The 22446-nt window shown below is 43.0% G+C and overlaps 1 protein-coding gene across 2 annotated transcripts in view; it reads right to left on the bottom strand.

Moving 5' to 3' along the window:
• The window catches only part of RFFL (ring finger and FYVE like domain containing E3 ubiquitin protein ligase), a 69663-nt gene extending 49823 nt beyond the window's left edge, over nucleotides 1-19840 (bottom strand). Inside the window, exons 1-2 of one of the 2 annotated variants that reach the window (XM_029213255.1) lie at nucleotides 19696-19807; nucleotides 19481-19524 (exon numbers count right to left, since the gene is read on the bottom strand). The gene's annotated coding sequence lies outside the window, so the exon portion shown is untranslated. Of the gene's footprint in view, nucleotides 1-19480; nucleotides 19525-19695 lie in introns of both variants that reach the window. The other variant, XM_029213254.1, reaches the window with a different exon arrangement.
• Between the last annotated feature and the right edge of the window lie 2606 nt (nucleotides 19841-22446).

A 22446-nucleotide genomic window follows, 5' to 3' on the forward strand; every position in this document is an offset into this window, starting at 1 on the left:
GTAGCTGCCAATCCAGCCTGTCATTCAATAAATGTTAGGATTCGTTAAAATGTACATGCAGATTGTCAGAATGCGGGTTTAAAAACTATGCTATTTAATTCTATTCCTTTTCACGGGGCTAGTTTAAAAATAAAAAGTTATTTTATCCAATTCAATGCCCCTTAATTACATTATTCCAACAGGATAACCACACTGGCCTTTTAGAAGGTTTTATAAAATGTTCCCTCTTTTACTTCCTCCCCTTCAGTGTTTTCCTTTCCAGAAAATAGCTGTGTTTAAAGAAGTTTTCCTACAGTATGTGTTAATTAGTCTTTTTCAAATGATAAAAGCATCTTTAGAGCAGTTGATAACCATTATCTCACAGACCACACTTTAAAAAATATTTCTGTAGTTGATGATAAGTCACAAACATCCTAATATAGAGCAACTCTCAAGGTACATACAGTAGAGACAAATATGGAAACAAAAATAGAATACTGTTAAAAGCTTCTGACTCATTCTATATTAGTAAACTTTAAATGAGGAAGAGAAAATCCAGATGGTACTGTGCCCAGGAAGTAAATGTAAATGATGCAAAGCGCAACAGAAGCATCAGAACTTCCTAATTCTGCTAAGATAAGCACCACTCAGCAGGTGAGGAGGGCAGGCTCAGATTATCGCCTCCCTCTGTGGGATTCTGTACAGTTCCGATCAGTTTCCCCTGAATATAACCATACTCCATCTGAGTTCCTTCTTTTAGCCGGGAAAGGCTGAGGATTACACGTGTAGAGCTCTAAAAAGATGCTAAACTTGAACTAATGGCTTCAGGCACTTGAGCTTTTATAAGGTTATATGAAAACTCCAAGAATATGAGACTGTATGAGAAATAAAATAATTGTGGCTTTGTGCTTAAGTTCCTTCAATATATATATTTTTTAATATATTATTTTAAAACTCAGACAAAGTTAATTCACACCCAAAGCTATACAGACTTACTTTTTATGTGTGGTCACAAGAGATATTTAACATGTGTATGTGTGCATGTATGCTTTTGTGTACGAGTATGTATGTGTGTATGTATATATACATACACATCTTGCAAACACCATACCCACTGTTTTACTTGAACAGAAATATGTAATGCCGTTTATAGCCCATATTTGGTTTGTTTTCTGATATTTCTTAACATTTTAAACAACAAGCAGGTGTCAAAAGAAATTAAAATAGTCATTTCTTAGGATTCTGTAGTCTTCCAAATCCATAGAAAATTACCAAATCCACAGAAAAAGATATGGGAGGGAAGCACAATGGGAGCAGATCAAGGAGGTATTTTAGCTTTACCAGTATTTGAATACATTTTACAACAAGCATATATTCAAATATTACTTGGTAATTTAAAGTTCAGTTAAAGTTTTAAATGTTCTACTGTTTATAAACTACTTTAACCTTTTCCCCATCTCACTCTTTCCTCTCAACAGCCTCCTTTTACCTGCTTCCCCATTCCTAGCAACCTAAATAATACTGCACATTTCCTCTTTTTAACAAAATTAATCTTACTTATGTCCATATCCTTTTTCTTTCCCCCCACGTCTTTTTTATGATTGAGAAGACAGTGAACTGATAAATCCAAATTTCCAAGAACCAGTGGCTTTCTCACTTTGTTGATAATTAGAGACACTGCTAAATTCTAATCTTGGATGTTCAGGGATCTTATAATTTTTTTTTTTTTTTAAACTAGAGTACCTACTCTTCAAAAAAGACAATGAATGTCAACCGAGTAGCTATCACCTAGTAAATCACAGAAATTAGGCATGAAAAATGAAGTGAACTTTAGGATACTCGAGAATCAACTCTAGAGGTACTTAAGAATCAACAGTGGTGCTTATTGAAAAGGATCACTTCCCAACCCAGTCTCTCAGACACTCTGAATTAGCAGAAGTGGAAGGAGCCCCTAGAATCGGAAATTTTTTTTTTTGCGGTACGCGGGCCTCTCACTGCTGTGGCCTCTCCCGTTGCGGAGCACAGGCTCCGGACGCGCAGGCTCAGCGGCCATGGCTCACTGGCCCAGCCGCTCCGCGGCATGTGGGATCTTCCCGGACCAGGGCAGTAACCCGTGTCCCCTGCATCGGCAGGCGGACTCTCAACCACTGCGCCACCAGGGAAGCTCCTAGAATCGGAATTTTTAATAAGCATCTCCCTCTCCCAAGTGATTCTGATACAGAGAGGCCTTGGATCATGTTTTGGGAGACAGGTCATAGCGCTGATCCCTAAGCACTGTAAAATGAAAAGTTTTTGTTTGTTTGTTTTTTGGCTGTGTTGGGTCTGCGTTGCTGCGCGCGGAGTTTCTCTAGTTGGGTCAAGTGGGGGCTACTCTTCGTTGCGGTGCGCGGGCTTCTCACTGCGGTGGCTTCTCTTGTTGCAGAGCACGGGCTCTAGGCACGCGGGCTTTAGTAGTTGTAGTGCATGGGCTCAGTACTTGTGGCTTGCGGGCTCTAGAGCGCAGGCTCAGTAGTCGTGGCACGGGCTTAGTTGCTCCACGGCATGTGGGATCTTCCCAGAGCAGGGATCAAACCCGTGTCCCCTGAATTGGTAGGTGGATCCTTAACCACTGTGCCACCAGGGAAGTCCAAAATGAAAAGTTGGGGTTTTTTTCCCCGAAGACCACCAAACTGAACAGTAGTCTCACGGAGTAGGTATTAGACATTAGTCCCCTCACCCACAAGAACCATCAAGAATATAACAATTGAACTGTATTTATTCTGTTGACTGGACCATTATTTTCTTCAAGCCTCCAGAGGCAATTATCCTAACGACTTATCTTAAGGATTTTCGCTGCCACCCACAGTCCTGTTAGACTGAGACATTTTCACACCTGGGATGCAATACAAGGGGCTTAACGGAATTTTTATGACTGTGAAAATTAAAGTTCATTTGACTCAACAGAACAGTCAAATAGAAAAAAGGAGAAAACCTCCGCAGAGGCACAGCTTGAAAGTAGAGGCTTCTGACTTCCTGATGAGGCAGTTTTGCCCAGAAATTCAAACCATGGGATGCTATATAGCTCATATGTCGAGAGTGCCTAAATGGCAACTTATCACCACAGCATCATCCACCACAGGCTTACTGTAACATTTGGAAGCACAACCCTGCTGGATAAGATGGCCTCTCCTGGGAGACAGCGGCTGTTGCCATGGCGGGGATCATTCCATCTTGGGGCCAGAAGAACCCGGCAGTCCCTTTAATCTTTAATGAGCCACTTTAGTGTTCAGATATAGGAACCGGCACTGAATGAGGCTCAACCTGCTTCACAGCACTTTGTAGCAAAACCACCCCCGAGCTGCAGGAGGGCACACCAGCCAAGCCAGTCCCCGGGGCTACAGTTACCAGAATCTGTTCTATAATATAATTTGGGCACTTTATTATCCACTGTGGCATAATACTTCATAGTGCACAAAGGTATCCAATAGCGGACTTCCCTGGTGGTGCAGATGGTTAAGAATCCGCCTGCCAATGCAGGGGACTTGGGTTTGAGCCCTGGTCCGGGAAGATCCCACATGCCGCGGAGCAACTAAGCCCGTGCGCCACAACTACTGAGCCTGCGCTCTAGAGTCCGCGTGCCACAGCTACTGAGCCTGCGATCTAGAGCCCGCGTGCTGCAACTACTGAAGCCCACGCGCCTAGAGCCCGTGCTCCGCAACAAGAGAAGCCACCGCAGTGAGAAGCCCACGTACTGCAACGAAGAGTAGCCCCCGCTCGCTGCAACTAGAGAAATCCCGCGTGCAGCAATGAAGACCCAAAGCAGCCAAAAAATAAAATTAATTAAAAAAAAAAAAAAACCAAAAAAAAAGAAGAAAGGTAGCCAACATCAAGGGTACTGCCTACCTCAGGCACAATGAAATACTAGATTAGTAAATGTCAGGAAGTGAAAAAGTAACAAGCCCACTTTGAAGGAAAAGGAAGACTCTAAAGCTGACAGGACACAGCCTGATGACCTGATGACAAGATTGGGAGAAAGGAAGTCAGCGACGTGACTAAACTGCTATCTTGGGCAGTTCACTTTAGAAACCTGGCAACGGAAATCTTGGAACCATTCGACGGGTGTGATTTTCTATACAAAGCTATTTCTTCATTTTTCCCCCTGTGCTGCTAACACAGAAGGGCAGGGAAAAGGCCCTTGTCATCAAACTCCATCACCTAAACAACTCCAAGAGCTTCATAATGAAGTAATTGGTAAGCTCATGTTCTATTCCCCAGTAGCCACCCTCTCAGAACAAAGATTCTGTAATTCAACTTTGAAGATTACCTTAATTCATAATTCTTATTTACTCTATAGCTCTGGATTTTTCTCTTCCCCAAATATACACACACATTCTCTCTCTCTCCCTCTCTCTCCCCCCTCCCCGCCCCCTTCTCTTTCTCTGTCTCTCCACCCTCATACTCATGCTCTGCCTCCAATAAGTCAAACTTCCTAAATTTTCACCCTGGTTTCCACTAAAAATGCCACAAGATTAAGTTACCTTCCTTCAGGTCCCCAAGTCTAGGGGGCCTTTGTTGACATGCGTTTCATCTTGATGGGTGATTTCTAGCCATGCAGATAAATTACCTGTTCACCTACAGTTAATCTTCAAACTGGCTTTTGTAGGCTATGGAAAATAAAAGGGTAAGACTGCACAGCTTGAATGTCCCATCAAGGTAATCAAAGTAATGGAAGAGGCAGAGAAGACAGAAGGAGAGATTTCAAAATAAAAACTGCGCTGTGCATTTCAGGAGCACTTAAGAAAACACTCCATCTGACTAAGCAGCCAATAAGTAGACAAATACCCAAAGGACTATACATTCTCTAAAGATTACTGTGCTCACAGTTCTTGCTTCCCTCAAGGCTTGCAAGAGATCACATCATAAAGTTAGACTTGCATTATTCATAATAGAGTGGATAGATAGATCCCAACACCCAGAATTCTAAGGATTTACCTGCAAATAAAGGCATAACCTTATTTCAACCCAAACGCATGTAACTAGGAATAAAATACATATTGTTTGGGTCTTTCAATGGTATCTCTCTCATCCCTTTTACAATAGAACAAAAAAGGGTTAGAGAAAGGAACCCAAAGTTTTGTTGCAGGCATTAAACACTTAAAAAAGAATCACAGGGAAAAATGCCCACAATATATTATCCATTAAAAAAAAAAAAAAAAAGCAGTACAGAACAGCAGGTGGAGAATACAGAATAGCAGGTGGAGAACACACACATACACACACACACACACACAGCACACACAGAACATATACATACATATGTATATATACAGAGAGAAAGATACAAAACATATAGTCAAAAAGTCTAGAACCACTTAACAGTGTTACTTTTGGTACGGGTGGAGGTTTACTTTCTGCTTTATATATACACTTTTGTGCTATTTTAGTATTTAAATGAGGAGTATAAGCTAATTAACATTACCAGAAATAAAGTACCTAAGATCACCTGACAAAGAAAATGAAACAGAACAATTTGAACAAGTTCTTAGGGCCATTCTGAGCCAAATTTTCAGCATATTTAAGGCTATATTCACTGAGGCAAACATAAGAATCAACCAGAATTCAGTGTTGGGACAGCATTGTTGGTTCGTTTTTCATCATTCTGAGCCAGAAGCGGTACTGTGCTATGTCCTGCCAGGTTAGGGGGAGACTGAGTCTTGTGCTCATGTCCTCACTTCCCCCTGGTTAGTCCTGGTTAGTCTCTCTCTCAGGGACACCAGGGCAGGGGATTAAAAAGCAGGTCAACAGACCACTGAACACTGTAGAGAGAAAGAGCCACATGAAGGGCTAACCACGACTCAAAAATCTTTGCTCTTTGTCAGTCAAGTCAGTTTTACAAGTAGTCTGATGAACTTAAAAAACAGATATGCTACTTATTAGAAAGTTAAAAAAGGGGACAATACCAAATGCTGATGAGGATGCAGAGAAACTGGATCTCATACACTGCTGGTGGGACAGACTGTAAAATGGTACAGAGCTTGGGAAAATAGTTTGGTGGTTTCTTTAAGAAACTAAAGATACACATACTGTAAGACTGAGCAATTGCATTCCTGGGCACTTAACCCAGAGAAATTAAAACTTGTATCTACACAAATACCTGTACATAAATGTTCATAATGGCTTTATCTGTAACAGCCCCAAACTGAAAACAACCAAAATGCCCTACAATAGGTAAATAGTTAAAAAACTGTGATACAGACACTTCCCTGGTGCCACAGTGGTGAAGACTCTGCACTACCAATGCAGGGGGCCTGGGTTCGATCCCTGGTCAGGGAACTAGATCCCACATGCATGCAACAACTAAGAGTTCGCATGCCACAACTAAGGAGCCCGTGAGCTGCAACTAAGGAGCCTGCCTGTCTCAACGAAGACCCAGCACAACCTAATTAATTAATTAAATTAAAAAACCTGTGATACATCCAAGGCATAGAAAACAAACTTATAGTTAACAAAGGGGAAAGGGGATAGGGGAGAGATAAATTAGGAGTTTGGGATTAGCAGATACAAACTACAAAATATAAAATAGATAAACAACAGGTCCTACTGTATAGTACAAGAAACTATATTCAAGACTTCCTTGGTGGCGCAGTGGTTAAGAATCCGCCTGCCAATGCAGGGGACACAGGTTCAAGCCCTGGTCCGGGAAGATCCCACATGCCGTGGAGCAACTAAGCGCATGTGCCACAACTACTGAGCCTGTGCTCTAGAGCCCTCGAGCCACAACTACTAAGCCCGCGTGCCACAACTACTGAAGCCCACGCACCTAGAGCCCGTGCTCTGCAACAAGAGAAGCCACTGCAATGAGAAGCCTGCGCACCGCAACGAAGAGTAGCCCCTGCTCGCTGCAACTAGAGAAAGCCTGCCCGCAGCAGTGAACACCCAATGCAGCCAAAAATTAATTAATTAATTATTTATTTTTTAAAAAAAGAAACTATATTCAATATCTTGCCATGAACAATAATGGAAAAGACTATGAAAAAGTATATACACGAATCACTTTACTGTACACTAGGAACTAATACAACATTGTAAATCAACTATACTTCAATTAAAAAAACAACTGTACACCCATCCATACTATTTATTCTATTTAGTAATAAAAAGCATTATTAAATACATTACTAAATACATCTTGGATGGAGGGCATCATGCTAAGTGAAAAATGCCAACCTCAGAAGGCCACATGTTGTTATGACTCTATTTCCATAACATTTCAAAAAGGACAAAATTATACAGATAGAAAACAGATTACTGGTTGACAAGGATTGGTTGGGGGGAAAGGGATGTATGTGACAATAAATGTGCAATTACAATTACTCATTCAACTGTCCAACCACTATGGAGAATTAAGGAAGGTGAATTGTTTGTAAGGCAAAGCACATTTCATATTATTCTGCCATCCCTACTATGCCAGAAAAAAAAAAAAAAGATTGTTTAAGCATGAGTCCGTTGCTGGCTCAACCACCTAAAATACATTTCAGGCATTACCTGTGCCCCATCTCTACCGGTGTTTTTATCTGAGCTCCCCCAGGGCTGCGAGCAATGAGCCAGGAGGCAGCAGAAGTAACCCATGCAGAGTGAACTCTCACTGCAATTTAAGCTCAGCATTCAGCCCAAAGTGTCCTGCGTGAAATCAAAAGCATCTGAAAACTGCAGCGATCAGACACATAAATTGTGAAAGATGTGGTTACTGGCGTGGGGCACCTCACATGTGACAGGCTTCCTACTACAAACAGTTTTTCCTACGAAAGTCTCAGTAGCAGTCTCCAAATGTGAGGGAAAGGTTAGCGGAAAAAATTTAAATGATGCTTCCTCTGTGATTCTCCCAGCCAGGGCTCACATGTACTGAAAGCAGGTCACATGTCTCAGGCACAAAGTTTTAGTTTCTATACTTATCCGGGCTTCTTACTGAAAGTGGTCTACCACCATTTATTCCAGTATCACTTACAACACGAGGACCCTCGGGCCACCAACATCTACAGTATCCTACACAGGGGTCAATTTACTGGGAAGGCCTATTGAAAAACAGAAAGACACTCCAAAAAAAAATTTTTTTTTTTAACAGAAAACCCACCAATAAATTCTCCTCTAACCCAATGCTTCAGCTGTTTAGCCAAATGTGCTTTTGAGGGTGACTGGTTGATATATCAAATACAATTACAATTTTAAAACATGGAATAAACTATAAAACAATCCTTCAGGACTTCCCTGGTGGCGCAGTGGTTAAGAATCCGCCTGCCAAGGCAGGGGACACAGGTTCCATCCCTGGTCTGGGAAGATCCCATATGCTGCGAAGCAGCTAAGCCCGTGTGCTGCAACTACTGAGCCCATGCACCTACAGCCCATGCTCCGCAACAAGAAAAGCCACCACAATGAGAAGCCCGCGCACCGTAAGGAAGAGTAGACCCCGCTTGCCACAACTAGAGAAAGCCCACACGCAGCCACAAAGACCTAATGCAGCCAAAAATTTAAAAAACAAAAGACAAAAAAAAAAAAATCCTTCAGTGCTAATGGAATTAAAACTAGTAAAGGAATAACGAAGACTGCTAATAACATTCTAAAATCACCTTCCACACAAGGAGGCCCATGTATAAAAGGATAATTTTAAGCCCACATTCTATGAAACAGAACCTATTTCTAAAGACTTACTCTGATAAGTAATCATAATTAGATGAGCTGATGGAGTGAGAGGCAGCTGGGGCCTGGTGGTTGGGAGCGGGTCTTTCCAGCCAGACTACTTGGGTTCAAACACTGTGTGGCCTTAGGCACATTTTCAACTTCTCTGTGCCGCATTTCCTGATCTGCGGAACACAGATACTGGTGCCTACATTTCACAGAATTGTTGGGAAGGGTTAAATGAGTTCATATAGCAAAATCCTTGGCACACAAAAAGCACACAATAACTACCGATAATTTTTATACAGGTAAAATAGGGTATAAAGAGAAGTACCATAAGGTTATAATGACCGAAGTCTTCTGTAGGCTGGCACACATGCTATTCTACTGAACAGTAACTAAGAAAGCAAGGCCCAGTCTCATCACACAGCCTCCCCACCCCTCCCTACTCCACTTAGACAGATGGAGTTTGGGGACTTCCCTGGTGGCGCAGGACCAGGGCCCGAACCCGCGTCCCCTGCATTGGCAGGCGGATTCCGCCTGCCAATGCAGGGGACGCGGGTTCGGGCCCTGGTCCGGGAGGATCCCGCATGCCCGCAGAGCAACTGGGCCTGTGGCACCACAACTACTGAGCCTGTGCTCTGGAGCCGCGAGCCACAACTACTGAAGCCCGTGCTCCGCAGCGAGAGAGGCCACCGCAATGGGAAGCCCACGCACCGCAACAAAGAGTAGCCCCTGCTCGCCTCAACTAGAGAGGGCCCACATGCAGCAACGAACACCCAACGCAGCCATAAATAAATAAATAATTAAAAAAAGAAAGAAAGAAAGATGGAGTTTGTTCTAGAGATGCTTAAAGAAAAAAGGCTTGACTTTACCTAGACACCTCTCTCCCATTTCTAGGTTTCCCAACTATTCAGCAACAACCATAGACATTTTGGAATCAGAAACATAAATTGTGTCCAAAAGTGTTAAACAATGCTTGTCCAAAGGCCCCAATACAGCTAATAGTTTAGACAGCTGTGCTAGGAGCCATAGAAGCTGCATTTTCTAACTATTGCTTCTGAACAATTGAAACTTTCTCCAGAGCAAAGTCCAGACACAGGAAGCAGTGTTCCCTGCAAACACCCAAACAGTTTCATTATTGTTTAACCACCAAAATAAAAATAACAGCTCCAATAATCTATCAAGTTCGACATTTCATCCAACCAAGCAATTAAACCAGGACACAATGCATGCATGGAGAGATTTTTTTCCCCTGCTCCAAATCAACATTCATTTTGACATTATAGCCACACAAACTAGTAATGCTTGTTCCTAGATTACTTACAAAAGGCTTCTAAAAACCAAACACGCTGAAGTGTCTCAAAGAAATGGCACACCGTCAAATTTTATTTTGTCTGCCACCTTTAAGCATCTTTATTAACTGTAAGTAAAGTTACAGGCCAAGAAGTTGGAAACTCCCTTCTAATATTTAGTCAAAGGAGGTAAATACCCTCCTGATACAGGCACAAAATGCAAGGTCTATCAATATATTCTTAAATATATTAAAGGTAAGTATCCTCACCTCATCCTCAAGTATTAAAATCGTGGTTCTGATCTAGCAAATCACCAACCGACAGAACTTCTCTCTCCAAGTAGGGAGTTCTCAGTTGGTTGCCTCAATTACAGGTAGCCTAAGGAAGAAAATCAAGGACCTCTGATATCAAGTTCCTAAGACGTCCTCAGAACCACCTATAATAGAACAATGCTATTCAAAGTGTGCAGTCGCACACCCTCCATGGACATCCATGTCAAGGTAAAAAAAAATTCATAGTAGGTATGAACTGTGCATCCAAGTGCATGACTTCCTGGTAATTCATTTTTCTTGTACTTTACAAAAATATTAGTTGGCAATAGACTGAAAAAGCACTTTACAAAGCTGGTCCTTCACCAGTTTCAGAAACACTAACTTTTCGTACAGTTGAATGCCAATTGTGTCACTTATTGTTCTGAAGGAATCAAAGCACCCTTGCCCTATCCTACAGCTTCTGATTTGAGGGCAATCAGAGAAACCAATAAGGAGGTACACCACAGTGTAACCTCATGGAAAGAGTACCCAATTAGACTCAAAAGACCTCACTGCTGGTCTGCAAGATCCAACTATCTTGGAGACGCTGGGTGAATTGGAGACTTTTTACTTCCCTGTGCCTTGAATTCCTCCTCTGCAGAATAAAAGCAGCCCCCTAACATCAGCATTTCTCAATATTATCATTTTTTTTTAATGTGTGGTTCCTTCTGACAGTATTACTTTCTCCAAGTGTGGTCTGCAGAGAAGCTACATCAGAATCCCCAGCTTCATTCCCAAACACCCAGATTCTATAGGTCTGGGCTAGCAACCAGGAAACTGCAGTTTTTTACAAGCACCCGGGAGACTCTGATACACATGAAAATTTGAGATCTACTGCAATAATAATCTTAGTAATGCCTCTAGGGATTTAAAAAAAGGTCACAATTTGTGTGTAAACCCCAATAAAGAAATTATTTTCGGTAAAAAGTATTTTTAAATCAGTATATTAAAACTTAAAGAAAACATTTCAATATGCTTTTATAATATTAGTAATATGTAACAACAAATTTCAATTTTTCCCCATTTAAAAAAATGATGTTTGGTTGGGAAGACCAAATGTGTATTAAAATACATGTAAACATTTACATGCTATGGCATCAAGAATTGCTTTTTTTTTTTTTTTTAATTTATTTATGTTTGGCTGCATTGGGTTTTCGTTGCTGCGTGTGGGCTTTCTCTAGCTGCGGCCAGCGGGGGCTACTCTTCGTTGCAGTGCACGGGCTTCTCATTGCAGTGGCTTCTCTTGTTGCGGAGCACCAGCTCTAGGCACGTGGGCTTCAGTAGTTGTGGCACACAGGCTCAGTAGTTGTGGCTCGTGGGCTCTAGATCGCAGGCTCAGTAGTTGCGGTGCACGGGCTTTGTTGCTTTGCAGCATGTGGGATCTTCCTGGACCAGGGCTTGAACCCACGTCCCCTGCATTGACAGGCGGATTCTTAACCACTGCGCCACCAGGGAAGTCCAAGAACTGCTTTCTTGACATGATATTCAGAACCCTTGAATTTTGTACCAGTCCCTCCCAAAGAAAACTAGTGGCTTATTTTTATGTTTGTACTGTTTCTGAAAAGAGTTGAGGAGAAAGATTTCAAGCGGCTATTTGTGAGCGTTTCCACAAATAACAGTGCAGGTGTGGATAGCCGGTATCTCAAACACCAAATTAGATGTAACTGTCAACATATTTTCACTTTTAATATTAGTTTTGGTAGTACAGGAGACATGGTGATATGCTACATTAAAAAGTTTAATCAAATAAATAAAATTTAGGAATCTGACGAAGATCATCTGGAGGTGAAACTGCAGAACTATCATATTTATGTTCCCCATTAATTGGTTGGTTCACTGTCACTACTCCTCAAGCAGCCGGTCTGCAACTATGTCAACAGTCCAAACAGTTGGGGAACACTGAACTAGATCAATGGGCGTGGGGGCAATGACTCAGAATCACCTGGAGTGCTGCGTCCAACCATATGGTGAGGGTGGTAGGGAAGGTGGAGTGCCCTCTGTCAAGCTCTCTGGGAACGTATGACCCCTTTCCCCACCAGCTCTGCAGCAAACACTGGCTAAGGTAAACTTCAGCTCTGACACAGAATGACTATGCAGGTACTTCCATCAGCATATGACAAATGACCAAGAATGGCACCTGAATCTAGTCATGCCCAAAAGGTAAAAAGAGAGGTAGACAGAAGTGAGAGAACCGGAAGGCCTAAGAATTTTCCACTGCGGACTGGGCAAGTCCTAGGCCCTGCAGCTATTCCTTCCTACCCCACACCCTGGCACAAAACTTTAACACCAAACTGCTCCTCTTCACCTCCATAAAATCCAAATTGCCCAAACCATGGCTACTGGTCTGCAAAATCAATTCCAAGACAATTCCACCCTCTTCCTGAGAACCATCCTTTACTAAGGATTCCTCAAACCCGCTGAACTTCCGGCTGACCCACTCCCTCTAAAGTCCTGGAAAACACTCCACCCTCTTTCCCCAAATCAGAACGCTCCTTTTGTCCAGGATTTTGGAATAAAGGCTCATGCTCTAGTGGATCTTCTTCCACGCCATGAAGATAATAATTGAGCATGATCAACAGGGGGTATAATTCATTGGCTATGGACCCACTGACTCAAGACCCAGGAAAAGGTTGTAAAGTCAACAGAAGAAGATGAGGCATGGTTATTTCTCAAGCAGATATCTTAATCATTATGAAAGTTGAAAGGGGTGGGGGGAATTCACAGAAATTGCTGGAGGGAAAACAAGCTTTCCTATAGCATAAAAGATATTGATTCCATCACATTCCATGCATGTGATCAGAAATAAGAGTGGAAAGATTTTTCCAAGTAAATGAAAAGGGTAAAACAAGAAGGGGCGGGGTGGGAGAGGAGGCTGCTGCATTTACTTAAGAAAAGTTTTTCCAAGTCTTTTAACATAACCCAGCAGTTTCAAATAAACAATGGTGCTGATTACTAGCGAATTACATTACCACTCAGAGGCCAGCAGAGGCTCCAGTTGGCCTAACTTCCTGTAAATTTCAGGATGACTAGGCAGCATTTCTTCAAAGTGGATCAAGGCAGTTAAAATGTTTCAGCAAATCAGACTCTGGCTCCAAGCAGTCTGATTGGATCAGCTGTCCCTAGGAGACCTGACCACTCCACAACCCAGAGATAATGAAACATTAAAATTGCATATAATAATTATAATATAATTGCATATAATAATTATATGCAATTCTAGAAAAGGCATGTGAATGTTAAACTAGGAGATGCAGGCTAAACCTATAGCATTGGAGGGGGCAGCTTTCAAAAGTCAAGTGACACGAGCTCAACAAAAATTGTGTAAAGTTCAAATTCAGCACATGGGTGGTAGCTGCTGAAAAAGGCTGCAGAGAGAGCCAGAAGGTTTTGCTTATCTTTTTACAGGAGAGGACAATGGAGAAATTACCAGACCAAGGTCACTTTCCCTTAAAAAAAAAAAAAAAAAAAAAAGGTTAGCAGGCTTAACCGAGATTTAAAAAAAAACCTTCATAGGTCATAACTCCATGAAATCAGCAGCCTGGTGAGAATCTCTCCAAGAATCCTGTAAGAAATTAAGTGTGGATTAGAGTAATTAAGTGTAAAGTCTCCTTGAGAGTGACTTGTGTTCCTGAAGACTAGAGCCATTTCTGTGAAACACATCATAGAAAAATTGTGAAGAGGATTTGCCAGGCATCACAGCCTTTCCACTTTCACATCAAGGTCTGCAAGCACTATGATCTAAAGAAGAACACAGCAGTGATTTGGGGAGGGAATTAAATAATACAGCTTATTTCAGAAAACCACTCCATTCTCTAGCCTTTGCAAAAGTTCTCATGCTCTCGTAATGGTAATATACTTAGGAGTTTCCAAAAATTACACACATTTCCTCAAAAGAGATATAGGAAAAAATATAATCACAGGGTAAAGGCCAAACATTGTCTCTTCTGAATGCTTCAACAGCCAATTATACATTGATTCTATAGAGAGAAAGAGACTATTAACAGGAAAGTTAAGTAAGACATGTTAAAAAATGTACCCTCGGGCCTAAGTCTGTTCAACTGACAGTAAAATCACCCCCTCAAAAAAGCAGTTTTATGCAAAATCTAGTGTTTTAATTTCCCAGCTTCCAAGAGAAATATATAAGGAGCAGAAATTAAACTAATTATGTCAGCAGCACAGTGAACAAAACTTTAATTGTATTTCACACTAGTTAGACATTTGCAGAACAATACAAAGGCCCTTAAGGGTAGAAACTTCTTTAGAATATAAATGATTCCCAATCAATATGACAAAAATTAGTCCATTTGGGCAATAAACAGATTCACGGTTTACATGGAAAAATTCAGCCAACATCCTAATTCAATATAAAAAATTAACGCAGAGTATAAGAAACAAATCTCTAAAATGGCTTTAAATCATTCCATGATTTACATATGTTGGATCATTAATAGGTCCTTTAAGCCAGTATTGTACTAATCAGCTTTTTTAGCATCCTGCCCACAAAAGAGCCTATTCATTTAGCTGGGAGACAGGTGTTAGCAACCAGCAACCTCTTTTAGCCTCGAGTTCCAGGGGCCTGGTCTGCGAATTACTACGGCCATGATTGGCAAGTCGAAAGGAAAGGCAGTTTAAAAGAGGGAAAGGGAGGAGAGAGGGAAAGAGAAACAAAAGAGCCCGAGAGGGGGGAAAGGAAGATGAGGAAAGAAAGGGCCGTCAGGTGCTACTTAGTGGAGCCACCCTCCAAGCCTGGTAGCCTGAGCTGAGCTCCCAGGCTACCGCACAGATGCTTGAGGCAGAATTTTGATACGGTCATTATTCCCGCAGACAGTAATTCTGGATATATGCCTACACTCCACTCATTCTAAAAAAATATTTTTTCAAGTGTCTATGACTCATTCCTCTTTCCCATATTCTCTAGTTCTTAACTTCAGTCCTCACTCTTTCATGCATTTTCTGAAAGAGCTGACCGAGTAGATATTCCTGGAAAGAGATAGAGAGAAGGCCAGATTTAGAAAGACATCTTAAGCCTACAGAATAAAAATCCTATGAGAAAGTGGGAGAAGAGAACGTTCACTGAGTTCGTACAATGTACAAAGAAGAGATTTTATCTCTTTTCGTCCACAGAACAATGCTACCAGGTATGATTTTCATCTTGCAGATGAAGAAAATGAAGCCCACAGAGGTTAAGTAACATGTCTAAAGTAGCACAGCCAGGTGGTGGAGGAGCTGGGACTCAAAATCAGGTTTGTCTATTTCCTAAATTGTTACACTTTTCCCAAGTTTAATTCGTTAACTAACATACTTAATGCCCTGATTCTGCTTTAACTCAGAGGGTTCTGTATTTCAGCAATTTTTCTTCCATCCATGAACTCAGCAAAAGACCTGTGACTAAATTTCATTGCCTATTAAGCATCCATTATTTCCAATAAGCGTTTCAGCTATGTAGAAATGAAACATCTGGCAGGTTGGCTTTATTTTAAAATCCTACATACAGAGAATTCCCAGGCAGCTCTCCTATCCAACACGATCAGAACTAGACTTGACTACCCATTCAGACCTCCAGTGGTTTCCACATTATCATTCATTTGTCCACTCAGGAAATAAAGGAAGCTACTTTCGCCAACCCTCCCTCATGACTCCAGGCAGATAATACAGCAGAGGGGGCCTCTCTGTAAAGTAATTTACATAAAAGTTATAAAAGCTCTTTGCTATCTGTCATGACTAGGAAATGGGCTATTCTAGCAAATCGAACATCCTGAATAACATAATGATACTTTTAAAGGGACTACCAATTTATAAATAATTTCAAAGCAATGCAACAGTGGCTCCTAAACCTGGCTGCAGATCAAAATCACTTGGGGAGCTTTTTGGAAGCAGATGCCCAGAGTGGTTTTTAAAATGTAGATTCTCGGCGCTTCCCTGGTGGCCAAGTGGTTAAGAATCTGCCTGCCAATGCAGGGGACATGGGTTCGATCCCTGGTCCGGGAAGATCCCACAGGCCGTGCAGCAACTAAGCCCGTGAGCCGCAACTACTGAGCCTGTGCTCTAGGGCCCGCAAGCCACAACTACTGCGCCCGCATGCCTAAAGCCTGTGCTCGGCAACAAGAGAAGCCACCGAAATGAGAAGACCGCACACCGCAACAAAGAGTAGCCCCCGCTTGCCGCAACTAGAGAAAGCCCGCACGCAGCAACGAAGACCCAATGCAGCCAAAAATAAATTAATTAACTAAAATAAAATAAAATGTGGATTCTCAGTCATCACTTACCCACTCAAAAAAAAATCTCCAGGAGGTGGAACTGGGAAATCTGTATTTTTAAAGAACCTCAGTGACTCAGTTGGAAACTGCTAGGTACCAAATCTTTTAAGGAGTGGCTGGCTTTGGAGAACTCCTTGCAATAAAACTCACTAAAAAGACTAAAGCTGCACTGAATACAATGTGACCTTCTTTTTATGATTCAGGAGACTTCAGGATCTCCCAATGCCTCTGGTTCATCATTCACTACTAGTCACTAATCACTGTACTGGCAAAACCAGAAAGGAAGGAAAGGTTAAGAAGACTTCATATTGGTAAAAAGCTGGAAAAACCAGCTTTTGTTTTCCTATCAGATTTTTAAAGAGCTGGTTTCCCCCAGAAGAAACTCAGATTTTATGGTTGCCTCGAAAAAGGAAAATGTTTAAAAACAGGCAGATTCTCTTAACTGCTCCAATTCAGAACGTTAACAGGCCCAAATGTGTCAAAAATGTGGAATATTCAACCTGAACTACATAAAGCAGAGAAACTTCATGACAGTCTTAACGAAGATAAATGAGGATAATGGGTTTAAGCTAAGAATGGCATCATAGGATTAGATAAAACCACTGTCCTGACCATGGCAACTGATAAATCCTGGAAACTGGGAGAGCTGAGGTCTTTCAACACATAAGGCCGATGATTCCTACCTATCTAGGATGGCTTTCATGTGATATATAACAGGATATCCTATTAAGAGCCCAACTAGTTTTAGGATTTTAAAACTCCAAATAATATAGTCACAAAACAAGAAAGTGACCACACCACCTCCCTATTGAAGCAATGGGAAGTTGTGTGTTTGGATATGAAAAGACTGCCCTTCAAATAGCCAGAATCTTTCTTACATAAACACCAGTCACTACTACCAATAAACAGTAACCAAACAAAAATAAGAACCAGTAACATTACCAAACAATAACGATGAGGCAGCTCGCCCCGTGAGACCTCAGCAACAGCAATTTAAACTATGCATTCTCATTAAACTCTAAATTATAACTCAGCTCTGTATTGCAGGGGTTATGAGATTCAAGGTGCAGACGTTAAATCTTTCCTCCCCAAACATAAACACTATAGCCAGTACAAGTTTAATATAAAAGTCTCTAATCTACCTTTAAAACAATAGCAGTAATAAAGAATAAAAAACTATTTTAAGAATAAAAAATTAAGGTGGAATTAGTCCCGTTAACACTCCTTAGGTTTATGTAGGTGTTTTCAGAAAGTTCTAGGCACAACACTCTTACAGATGGGTGTGACTGTATTAAACATCACAATGGACATGTAATTAGGGAAGAAACTGTGCCCTTTTTTGTTATTGTTGCCGTTTGTTTTGTCTTTTAAAATGCTGGTTACTGAATATGCTTTTCCCACTGCTATTTTAAGAGGCCTTAAAGAGGCATTCTTATTAGAGGGTGCTAAGCAGAGTTATTATCAACTGGCTTGGCCATGAGAAAGTTTTGAAAACAAATTAATTTCTAACCTCTTTGAGAACAGCTCTCTTTTAATGCAGGTCATTTTAGCAATTGGTTAAATTAAGTCAATTTAGAAGATTTACAATCCCGGATCCCAATGTAAACAGTTGGGATAACAGCTGTCTTCCTGATCAATATGAAAGTTTTTAGTGGGCTGATCTTCCAAACTAAATAGACATTAAAATGTGTGTGTGTGTGTCCTAGATTGCATGGAAATTTGCTTCAGGCACAATCAAGTTATCTGTTAGCCCTGCCACATCAAGCTGCAACTGTCATATACAATTTTCAAACTTAAGAAAATAACACTTCTAAATAAACTGTAATTTATGACTTGTACTCTGAAGTCCAGAATTATTAGGAAATATGCCATGATGTTTCAGAAATGCTTGCCATCATCTATTTCCTTGAACGTGAAAAAGAATGCAATCAAGAAAAAACGATAAAGACGTTGTCAAACCTGAAATCCCGTGAACTAGCTCCCAACCCTAGAATTCTGTACACAAACTCAGCCCAGCACCATGTCCCCTGCCTACTCCCATTCCTAGAAAAAGGTTCCAATAAGTGGCAGCCTTGGCCACACTTCGGTAACTTGAACTGTCACCAGGAAAACCACAACTGCTCCCCAAACAGTTGCACCAACAGGGGTGACAGGAAGTCTCTGTCCTCCAAACCACCTGTAACAGGGATGGGCAAGGAACTTACTTTCTGAGAAGGCCACATGCACCTGGGGATGTTTGTTCATTACGTTAACAGTGGCCTTTAGCCAGGGTGCAAAGTGGCAGTTGTGGGTAAAGCCCTATTTCCAAGCTAACAATAATTCTTCCCTGGGGTAGACAGGGAGGAGCATGGTACACTCTTCCTTGATTACACAAGCAGCTTTTTCTCCTAGAACAAATGACAGACCAACAAAAAAGGAGAAAATATGCTGCTGTTTCTATCTTCTGCCAGCCTGAAATCAAGCTCTGAGCAGACGTCTGCGACGCTCTGGTTCCCCAGGTCTAGCATACTTCCCCAAGCCTAGTCAAATGTTTCATGGGCAGCCAGCTGCACAGAGGCCCCATGTCCCTCTCCGTCTTAGCCACTGGCGACCTCACACACATCACCTCAAATGAACAGAGGACAACTCCCAAAAGAGATAACAGTGGACCCTGGGCGGGGCGGAGGTGGGGGGGAGAGGAAAACCACATCCCCAAACTTCTCCATCAAGCCTCCAAACTCCAGCCTCCACCTTCCTCCAGCACGCCCGCAGGGCTCCTGCACTAGGAAGCTGGGTCAAGCTAGTTCCTTAAAATGCAGACGCAGGCCGCCGCGTACCTGACTCGGTTTCCTATGCTGTAAAGCGGCATCTTTCCCCCCACGAGCCAACTGAACGTGCCGATCTGTAGGGCGTTTGGAAATATTTGAGAACACACGTCTCCCGTTACTGCCCCCACAGGTGAAATGCTTCCTTTGAGGGGACTTTTAATGGGACAGGTGCGGGCTACCTTGAATGCGCAGACTTCCAGCGAGGCAAGGCGTCCCCCATCCCCTGTAGGCAAGGAGAGTCTCAGGCCGCGCCCCGCACAGAGGAGGCGCCCCCGGACAACAGCCTGGCGAGACCCGAGGCCGAGCAGCGCCCCCGACTCCGGCCTCCCCCGGGACCCCACCCCAGGCCCGGCGCTCGCGGAGCCAAGCGCCGCCGCCGCCGCCTCCTCCTCACCTGCCGCGGCCGCCTGCCCCGCCCGCACCTGAGAGGGGAGGGGTGGGGAGGGGCCGGATCCGGGCCGCGGACGCCTCAGGCAGGGGGGCTGCGGGCTGAGCCGCGCCGGCGTCTCCGGGGCTGAGGGGTACCCGGGGGCGGTAGCGACATCCTCACAGCCGGCCCCAGGAAGTAGGCCCCCCCCCACCCATCCCCGGCCTCCCGGCCCGGTCGCTCCCGCCCCTCGCGCGGCCCCGCTCCCGGCGCGGCCCCGCCCCCCCTCGGGAGCGCGCCTCCGCTCCTGCCGCTCCCGAGCCACCATAGAGACGGGGGAGCCGCGCGGCGGGCTAGAGCGCGGCCACCGCGCGCGCCCCCTGGCGGAGCCCAGCCGCGGGAGGCGGAGACCTCCGAGTCTGAGACCGGGCCAGACGTCGGTACCCTGGTGTGAGGGCGTCCGCGGCTCCTCGTTGCCTTGGTTACCGAACTCTGCACGAGGTGCTGAAGGGTCCAGATCCTTGGTGCAGATTGGTGACACTGAGCGAGTCCCATAACATCTCAGAACTCGTTTCAAAATAAAAGTTTCAAAGTTGCCTCACTTTCATATCCCATTGTTCCTCACAACAGTGGCTCTCAGCAGGTGATGGTCCCCAAAATTACCATGAAAGAAGCCCAGGCCCACCAGAGTTCACTAGCTTATTCAAAGTCCCATAGTTAGAAAGTATTAGAAGCCAGATCTGGAGGACATCAAAACCCACGTTTGTCCCATTCACTTAATGGCACCTCCCTCTCCAGCATTTCCCAGTCTAAGCCCCCAGAGTTAGCTAGTTTCACCTTAAGAAAGTGAGGAAACTGCTAAGAGGAAGGCCCTGGTAGAATGAAGATGATTGTGTGGAGGAGCCCACCCAGCCATTCATCAGCTAGCTGTGTACCTTTCAGCTAGCTGTGTATCTTATTTCTAAAAGGTCTTTGTGACTTGTGATTAAGGCACATCATTCCCCACCCAGTCTCTCCTTCTCTTGATGTTAATTATTATCATAGAAAGTTAATAGGTCCAGAGCAAGGGATGGGGGGAGGCCCAGAGATGTCTTTTTGTAAGCTTAGTTCTTAAGCTGACTGCTCAGTTCCAAAAGGGAGTGCACTTAAGCCACTGATTGGCCTAATAATTGGTGTCAGAATTCATGATATCCTTGTGGATTTTTTCTGGGCCCTCTGGTATATATTACAGCTAAATCATTGGAACGCTGCTAAATAATGTGCATGTCGCTGAAGCGAGGAGGGCTCAGAGCTGCATTTACCCACACTCCTTTCTCCACCTTTAGTATTATCACCATCACTATTTTTCATCTTTATCGTGCCCTTCCACAGAGGCACTCAATAACGTACCCATTGTGCAAGTAATCTGAAATCCTTTTCCGCAAGCAATAGTATTTAGTACTAATAAAACACTAGTTTGTCTACCAAGTGACATATTTATAGGAGCTGTTTACGTTGATGTATTTTTATTATTTCTACTCATTTGCTAAGTACTTTCCAATACATATTTATGAAGCACATGCCTTTCCCCAAACAGCAGTGAAAAAACAAATCATATTTCTTTTATTAGTAGCAGCGTGGCTTGTAAGTCCTAGAGCCCTGATTTTTGTTACTTTTGGCAAGAGCATGAAAAATTAATGGTGACTGAGTACCTACTATGTGTCAGACTCTGTGAAAGGCACTTTACATAAATTATCTGTTTAATTCCCCTGAGGCATATATTTTACCAATAAGGAAAAGGTAATTCCCCTGCAACATACATTTTACCAACAAGACAAAGACATTACCTTGTCCAAGTAATTCAGCCAGAAAGGACCCAGTAGGGTTTTGAACCTAGATTTTCCCGATTCCAAAATCCCAAATCATCATTCTACTTCACCAGCTCTTAAATTCTCCGGACCTAATAAATTTTGCAAAATATAAAGTATTCCTTTCTGAGAGAGGTTGTATAGGTTAACCCAGAATGGAACAGGAAGTGATAAACGGACACAGGATGCTAACCCCAATTTTTCTATCAGAGGTTATTCTCCGAGGGAATTATTCCCTAAGAAATCAGTGGTAGGGTGTTTCAATACATGGCTGGGTAAGTATTTGGTGTTTTACATAAGCTATATGACCCTAAAGCAATTCTATGCAATAGGTATTATTTTCCCCATTTCCCAGTGGCTGAAACTGAGGCTTAAAGAAGCTAATTCATCCAATGACATACAGTAAGTGTCAGAGCTAAGACCAAGTTAGATGAGATGAAAATCTTGCTCCTTGACTTTGTACACTTTTCAGCATACGCCCATTGTCTTCTGGAAAAACCCAGGCTTATATTGAGACTATTACAGCCAGAAACTAAAGATGCAGCAAAGAGCTAGGATTCAAAGCCTACTCATGGATTCAAGCTTGTGCAGCAGCTGAAGTGCACTTGTACAGCTCTGGGATGCATGGACCTTCCACTGGCTGGGAGAGAGAATTCTACACATGTCAAATGGAATGGCCAGTACCTGGCCTCCCTCTCCAGGATAGATAGGAAACACACTGAGGTCCTTACCTTCATAAAAGGTAACTACAGGGAACCTACATCCTACTTAATGATAAAATACTGGAAACAGGGCTTCCCTGGTGGCACAGTGGTTGAGAGTCCGCCTGCTGATACAGGGGGCACGGGTTCGTGTCCCGGTCTGGGAAGATCCCACATGCCGCGGAGCAGCTGGGCCCGTGAACCATGGCCTCTGAGCCTGCGCGTCCGGA

The sequence above is a fragment of the Monodon monoceros genome, unplaced genomic scaffold (genome assembly GCF_005190385.1).
Source record: "Monodon monoceros isolate NGI ecotype Baffin Bay Population unplaced genomic scaffold, NGI_Narwhal_1 Super_Scaffold_9, whole genome shotgun sequence".
NCBI classification, from domain to species: Eukaryota; Metazoa; Chordata; class Mammalia; order Artiodactyla; family Monodontidae; genus Monodon; species Monodon monoceros.